The following is an 8,262-nucleotide window of genomic DNA, read 5'->3' as shown; positions in this document are numbered from 1 at the left end:
GTAACAGGAGGCTGCATCCCTGAAAAGTCCACTCCAGCGTGGCTGGCAATTTTGAAAAGTTGAATCTCTGGTGTCTTGCCCTCAGGCAACTTCCATCTCCTATTCACCCCCTTGAGCACCCCAAGAACATGTGCAGCCAGGGAGCATCCAGCTCTGGTAAGGGTCTGTGTCTTTTTCAGACTTCATTACCATGGCTTCTGTAAGTCACTGAAGACCACAGCTTTGACTGGCGACATGCAATTGGTCTTTCAGACCTAGAGGAGACAGCTACTCCAGGTCAGTGTTTCTTGCTGCTCCCAGACTGAAACATCTGAAAGATGCCGAGACTGGGCAATGTGCAACAGGGCAGGAGGTTAAGGGATCTATTGGCTCCAAGTTTTTATGGAGCAAAGTATAATGAGTCTTCTGCCCCTAGGGAAAGACAAGGAATGTGGGCTGGGTGGGGCTCTGTCTTCCTGTTTTCCTTGTTGAATGTTCTTTCCAGAGATTCTACCCATCATCCCCTGCTGCTCCCTGGCTGTACATGTTCTTGGGGGTGTTCAAAGGAGTGTTGTGTCAACTTCATAGGATCCGAGATTACCTAGGAGACAATCTTCCAAACATACTGGTGAGGTATTATTCAGCATTTATGTATGCTTGTGCAGGAGTACCTAGATTAGATAGAAAGACTCACACTAAAAGTGGGAATCACTGTATCCTAGGTTAGGATGCAACTAACTGTATACAAAAAGACAGAGCCACTCAAAACCCTTCTGCATTGACTTTCCCTTTGTGATGGACTACACCCTTGGACTGTGAACCAGATAAATAATCTTCTTCCCTTAAGTTACTTTGGTCATGGTGTGTGTGTGTGTGTGTGTGTGTGTGTGTGTGTGTGTGTGTGTGTGTTTTCCCTCTAGCAACAGGAACAGTAACTAAAATATTTCTCTAAAGACCCAGGGGTTGGTCACATGGCTGTCCAGTGCTAATGGGTAGAGTAAGCATGCATAAATGGTAACACTACTGAGAAGGATAAACTCATAGAAGTGGAGTGTCCCCTTCATGGGTACTGGAGCAGGGAGGCAGAGCTGGAAACTGAACACAACTTTTTCACCATATACTTTCACTGCTTATGCCTCCACCCCGTGTGCCTTGTGTTACCCCAACCTCTGCTGTCAGAAAATGTTCACTTTCCCAACAAGAATAAAAGCAACTAAATGAACCTCAGTTAGGTCCAGGTTTCTGAAGGAAAGGGTGTCTGGGAGCAGGAAAACAAACTACTCAAAGTCAAATCGTGGGTTACAAACTGACGCCCTGTATTCTGTTCGAGATGACTTTCGGTTTGCTCTGTGTTCTGCTCTGCGCTAGACAGCTTTTTCTTACTATTCTAAAACACCAAAAAAAATAATAATAATAAAAAGTCTCTGTTTGAGACAGCTAGCTTTCTTCTCCATACAGGCCTCTGGTTGAGACAGTTCTCTCTGCTAATAAAAATTCTAAAAGCTCTCTGGTCAGAAAAGTTGCTATAATAAATTCTCGAAACTTCCAACCAAGTCAAAAATCCTTTTGGAAAAAATTCTGAAAGTAATTCTTGGGTTTTCCAATCAAAATCAGAAAGCCAGAAAAATTTTCTAATAGAGCTGCAATCACTCTTCAGACTGCCTTCTCTGGATAGCTGCTAGAAAAAAACAATTCTAAAAGAGCTGTGGTTGCTCTCCAATTAGCTGCAGATAGCTCTGCCTTCCCTAGGGAAAATGTCTAAAAAGAACCGCAATTGCTGTCTGCTAGCTTATCTCAGGCAGACGAAAAGCTCGGTTTTAAATGTACCTATCAATAGATATTTACTCCAGGTTCCTTCTTGATCACTCCAGGAACCAGCATTCCATGACCTTAGCCCCTTGACTCTTAGGAAAAGACAGCAAGCACAGGCACAGACATAAGATAGCTGGGTGGGGCCCTGCCCTGGTATTACCATTCCAACCACTGCTGGACCTAAATTCCCTCTGTGCGTTGAACTCAGGAATCTGCCTGAATTTGTATCTGTCTGTCTTTCTGACAAGCTGCCTCATAGTGTAGCTACCTCCGTTCTTTTAGATCTCTGAAGCTCCTTATACAATTTACATTGCATCCTGGACTCATGGTACTTCTAATTATCATGGAAACATAAATGTTAGCAAGGAGGGCATTCTTCAGAGGAAGCTGGAAATATGTACAGTATTATACAAACAGGCCTTACGTCCACAGCTGCCATCAACAACCCTGGAGGCCCATGCCCTGCTGGCTCTGTTCCAGGGGCAGGAAGCTATACTGTCATACTGTCCCTTACACGGTCATGCTGGACTGTGGACGGAGTTGGTGGTAGGCTCTACACCTCAGTAGGTGGAGCTACTGCCAGCTTAGGGGACAGACCATGTGTGTTTTTCTATGACTATTCCTCACAGCCCTTCCCCCTCCAGTCTCCACATGCTCCTGATGCATCATCACTGCTGCCTTAGAACAGCATCCCCTGTGAGCGCCCGGCTATGCGAGGCAGACATGAAGAAAGTCCTGTACCATAGAGAACAGTGGGTGAAGGAATGCTGGGACTCCCTGATGGGGAGTAGAAGCCAGGATACCAGCTCTACCCCCTCTGATCCCCAAATTCAGCTCTTCCCACCATTTCAGACAAGGTAAGGCAGGAATTCAAGCAGCTAGTCACAGGCACCCACGGTTAAGGACTGAGAAAGGATAAAGGCAACTTTGTTTGCATGCTTTTCTGTACTCAGCTAAGTTTCATCAAAACTGTCCAGGTCCCAGGCCACGAAATGGCATCGCCCATTGGAGAATGGATCAACCCACCTCAACTAACAATTAAAAGAACTCCCTCACACAAGATACAAACTAACTTGATCTAAGTAATTCCTCAATAAGGCTCTCTTCTCAGTTTTCTCTTCATTGTGGGAAGTTGACAGAAACTGTCCAACCACAGTTTCTTACTCTTGTGTTTGTTTAGTAGACAGGCTTTGTGGAAACAAAGTCTCAAGTACTCTAGGCTGGCCTTGACCTCTAAATCCTCCTGCCTTCGCCTCACTAGGGTTGCGATATGGGCAAGGATACCACACTCAGTACTACTTGTTCCGTTGATAACAACAGAGGGTGGACTCAAGCAAATTTTGGCTACTGATGAAGGTGGTTATTGAACTCTCTGCTATTGGGTTAAGCAAGTGCGCAGAAAAGGATCCAGGTGTTCCATTGTGAACCCCGACTCGCCCCCTCCTTCCTGTTTAGAGTGACCACTTCTTGAGTGACCAGTCCCTTGCTGTGTACAATGGGCACGTATGCCCATCAGCACTGTGTAGAGTACATCCATGGGCTTCCTTATGAGGCTTGGGTGCGCTTCCGGTGCTATAAACTTTCATGGGTGCTGTTATTCTGAAATCTGGGAGAAAATGCCAGGAACAGAAACGTTCACAGACCAAGTAGATGATTTCTGAGGACCTTGTGTTGATGAACACACACACTTCACTGCACTTTGTAGTTTTGAAAGGAAGAAAGAATGAGTTAGTTTTGTTTTTAAAAATGCTCTTTGGATTTGAGGAGTATCTTTGCAAGTGGTTCACACTCCAGCATAAAGGGGATAGGCATTGGTGCTCAGGGTCCGAGGAGCCACCCTCTGTGTCACCTGTTCCCATCCCCCATGCCCTGGACTCCTTGATGTCACTGATTTTCCCACAGCTGTCCTCTTATGGCTCATTCCTCCCCCAACCCCTCTGTGGCTCTCCAGGCCTGGCACACAGCAGGGTCTGGGGAGGCTTGCTGAGCAACTGAGCATGAGGGCACAGACCAAGCACTCCTGGCAGGAATTTCCTGCCTGTAAACATGTTCCCTCTGACCCCTCAGGAATTCTCTTGGCACCCAGTCCCAAGTCAGGCCCTAAAAGTGAATACTGTTAATTACACAGCAGAACAACACATTCCAGATTTGACCCAGGGCAGCTGACTGAGTGGCCATGTGGTGGGGCTACTGGCAGCTGCTCTGAGATTGGTCAAGGGAAGAGACCCCAGCCCAAGTGACAGTGAGTGACTATCTCTCTAGGGATAGGCAACCACCAAGGATTAGACAAGTGCAATCACTGTCACTGATTGATTTGCATTGTCACTAAAAGGGGTTTCATTTCCACATATGTACAAGAGAGCCTCTACTCCATGCCAACACTCCAACCAACAAACCAGGCAAACAAAGAGATGGAGAGATTCGGGAGATGGCTCGCTTGGTTGCCTAAGAGGCTGTCTGCATGTGGATCTGAAATCAGATCCTCATCATCTGAAGCCAGAAGACAGGGATAGCTGCAGAGCTGCTGTTTCAAGCCCAGTGGCAGCCACACTCTTGTCCCAGTCCCCTCTGTCCCTGATTCAGTGTAGATGGAGAGGCTAACTTCTCCTTGTCAAGTGAGGACTAACAACTTTTACTAAAAACATTGGTGCATGCACAGAAGCAAGCACACTTGGTGTATGTACATGTATATGTGTGTGCACTAATGTGTATGTGCAAGTGTGTGTGTGTGTGTGTGTGTGTGTGTGTGTGTGAGTGTGTGTGTGTTAATTTATGGGGTTTATGGGGTGGAACACAAAGTAGAGAAAGGAACACAGGTATGTTTATGGGCCACCTGAAGCTGTGTGTTATTTATTTTCTTGACACTGGTGAAATAACTTCAGTAAACAGTTTCATAGGGGCATATTAATTTGACTCAAAGTTTCAGAGGGCTCAGCCTTCATGGCAGGACAGCGTGGCAGGCAGAGCAGCTCCCATCACAGTGGCAGGAAGCAGAGGGAGCAAATACCCATGTCTGCTCTTTCTCTGTCTCCCTGTGCTAGCACTCTTGGTGCTCGGCCTGAGCAGCTGTTCTGGCTGGAGGCAGGGGAGAGCTGTTTAGATATCACTGGGATGTAACAGATGACCTCAGAATGATTTACCACTCTGAGATTTGATCTTATTCAATACTTAGAGTCTATATCAATCTGTGCCATGCTGAACATCATGTGGCCATGATGATGGAATAGGAGTGAGTGGCTGGGCATCAATGGGGGAAGTTGATGACATCCTAAGAAGAAAGGTTGATGGAAGCCTATGACTTGGCCTACAGTTGCAAGAAAGGATGTGACTCTTCAGGACATCATCTTGTGACAGAGTGTGTCCCATATAGAGAAGACGACTGTGAAATGTAGTAGTGAGAGTACCAAAAGTGAGTCAAACTGGTCCAGAAGACTTCAGCTGGAGGCAAGTGGTGTGCAGCAAACAAACCCATGTGATCTGCACAACTGGTCTTCTAGCCTGTGAGAGGTCTTGGGGATGGGGAGTGAGCAAAGGGTTAGTACCTTTCACTTTGGTCACATGTAGAATTTAGATAATAGCTAATGGCTGATAAAATGTTCTGTCCCTAGTTAACCATTATAGAAGTTTATCTCCTGTTCACAGGAGCTCATGGGTTGGTCATGACCATCCCCATGTTATCATCAGAGGTAAAGGGATGGGCCAGGATCACACGGCCAGAGCCAGCATTGCAGTCTCCAACTGTACACTATCCCATCACAGAGCATGGGATATATTCCATACTTGAAGGATGGTGTGGAGTACCACACATAACCCAAAGAGATGAGATTGAAGCATGAAGGAGGATATGACTGGAGGGGCAGATGCAGTTTGTAATCTGATAAGTCCCTGGGTTTAGCATAGATTCCAAGGCCCAGGAGGCATCCTACGGGGTTGAACCAATCATTCTCAGACTAGAGGAGATCCACTTGCTGTGCCATTACCATGGGCACCCTAAGGATCTGTTACCTCTGTGTTCACCACTAGCAGGCAACCATGTCTCCTTATTCTTCCAAATGACATGAAGTGCTGTCCCCAAAGCCACTAAGGGTAGAAACTGCTGAGATTGTGTGACCTTGATCATTTTTTTCTCTCACATTCTGTGTCTAGTCACCCGTCCACCTGGACGGCCATTTCTATTTTCAAAATACCAAATGCCAGACATTTTCCTGCCAACAATACCCCACTATGATCCCTCATCACGATCTCCCTAAGGTTCACGTTTGGGGCCTTTCCTTTAGTTCAAAAAGACTTCCTTTGTTACTAGTCACAACATCAGCCAAGAGAATCTTATAGAAATAGTATGTTGTTCCTCTGAACCTCTCCTCCGCTGGCCTCAGTTCAATTTAGAATAATTTATCAGGTCACTCTACTAGGCCTTGCCTGTATGGGCAGATCTGTATCCCCAAGAGTTATGTGTTGAAACTCTAACCCCTCCTCAGAACATAATTGCCTTTGGAAAGAGGACCTTTAGAGTCAATCAAAGGGGGGTTGGAGATTTAGCTCAGTGCTAGAGTGCTTGACTAGCAAGTGCAAGGCCATGGGTTCAGTCCCCAGCTCCAAAAAAAAAAAGAAAAAAGAAGAAAAAAGAAAGAGAAAAAAAGTCAATCAAAGGATCACGAGAGTGCCCTAGTCCATTCTGAATGATGTCTTAGCAAGAGAAGACCAAAATACTTATGGATACAGAGAAGGACATAGGGACAGAAGCGCCATTGGTGAGCTGGAGGTCTCAGAAGAAACCAGCTCTGCCTGCACTTTAAGAAGGGTACAGTTCTCTGGCCTAAGGCCCATGTCTATGGCACAGTGATCCCTTCCAACAGTTTTGCTTTCTGCAGAAAAGCTTTGGTTTTTCACACTCACTGCATTTTAAAAACATTAAGTAGGAGATTCTGGGAGCAAGCAATCAGTAAGTTTTCAGCGCTGCCCTGTTCTGTGTAGCATTATGAAATCTTGTACCTGCTCACTGGCCTGCTCCACCTGGGATATAATCAGCTCTGTCTAATTCATCCACACTCCATACCCAGATGCCATTAATCATTTACTGAATGTTCTCACCCCCATTACTTGCCTGCTGACTATGTCCACAGACATTCGTCACTCAGTGTATACAGTAGCCCCCATCACTTTGTGATCACTCCTGTTATCAGGTGGAGTGCTGAGTCCTGACAGTGACTGTGCGTCAGCTCCCTTTGTTGTGCTACTGATGGTCACTACAAAGTGTAAATGTAGTGAAACTGGCCACTGTTTGATATCACATATTGTCTCAATCGCCCTGGTCTATTATTTCTTGTTGTCAGTCTCCTATTGTGTCTAATTTATTGATTGATTGAATTTTACCATAGACCTGTATGTTGTGGTGGTTTGAACAGGAATGGTCCCCACGTGCTCATATATTTGAATGCTTGGTCATTAGGGAGTGGTGTAACTTAGATTAGGAGGTGTCACCTTGCTGGAGTAGGTGTTGCCTTGTTGAAGGAAGTGTGTCACTGAGGGTAGGCTTTGGGGTTTCAGATGCTCAAGCCAGACCCAATGCCTTTCTCTTTCTGTTGCCTGTAGCCCCAGATGTATAACTCTTGGCTGCTTCTCATCTGTCTGCATGCCACCATACTTCTGCCACACAGATAACGGACTAAGCTTCTGAAAATATAAGCAAGCCCCAATTAAATACTTACCTTTATAAGAGTTGCCATGGTCACAGTTTCGCTTTGCAGCAGTGAAACACTAAGTAAGACGTAAGTATAGAAGAAAATAGTATAATTGTGGTCTTGAGTTCACACTTAGATGGTATCCCTGTGAATCGACTACCAGACATACTCATAGCAGTCATACCAACCAATGCCCTGCCATGTCACTCACTGTGGTCTCCACTGAGGTCATTGTAGCCTCCTTCAGCTTCCTAGTAGTGACTGGGTATACTCCTGCCTTGGGGTCTTTGTACAGGCTAAACTCTCTCCTACACTCCCTCTCAAATAATCATAGAAAGATGAATCTGGAAGCAAGGTATGTGCTGCATCAGGAGATGAAGTCCACCTCCTAGTTTGTGCCTGGGATTGCAAAGAAACTCTCAGAAACTCCTACTATAAAGACATGGTGGTAGGGCATTGTGACGGGGTTATCCTGATTACAGAGACAAGAGACAGGATCTTTCTTGCCTTCTGATGAGGATACAGTAGATAATACCATCTTCAGATGAGAATTTAGTGTTGAACCAGCTACATGTTGCAACAGAAGTCCTGAGGGTCTTCTGTGAAGGTTACTTCTGTTGGTGGGACAGCAGCAGGGCTGGTGGGAAGGGAAGAAGAGGCTGTGACCAGCAGCCAGGCTCTAGCTTTCTACATCTCCTTGGCTAAGGTGACACAGCCTTATTGTGTGTCTACTTAGTGTCTCCATCTTTGAAAGAGTGACCCTACCTCCAGATACTTCTGACCTGGATTT

The 8,262-nt window shown here is 45.8% G+C and overlaps 1 non-coding gene across 1 annotated transcript; it reads right to left on the bottom strand.

Annotated features, from left to right (window-relative positions):
- Positions 1-1,570: 1,570 nt before the first annotated feature.
- LOC148004826 (U7 small nuclear RNA) lies at positions 1,571-1,631 on the bottom strand. The gene has a single exon (XR_015626216.1). It is a non-coding gene; the product is annotated as a U7 small nuclear RNA (small nuclear RNA).
- Between the last annotated feature and the right edge of the window lie 6,631 nt (positions 1,632-8,262).

Source organism: Rattus norvegicus, chromosome 7, assembly GCF_021556685.1.
Source record: "Rattus norvegicus strain SHRSP/BbbUtx chromosome 7, alternate assembly SHRSP_T2T, whole genome shotgun sequence".
Classification (NCBI taxonomy): domain Eukaryota; kingdom Metazoa; phylum Chordata; class Mammalia; order Rodentia; family Muridae; genus Rattus; species Rattus norvegicus.
The sequence above is the reverse complement of the archived record's forward strand: the minus strand, read 5'-3'. Positions and strand labels throughout refer to the sequence as shown.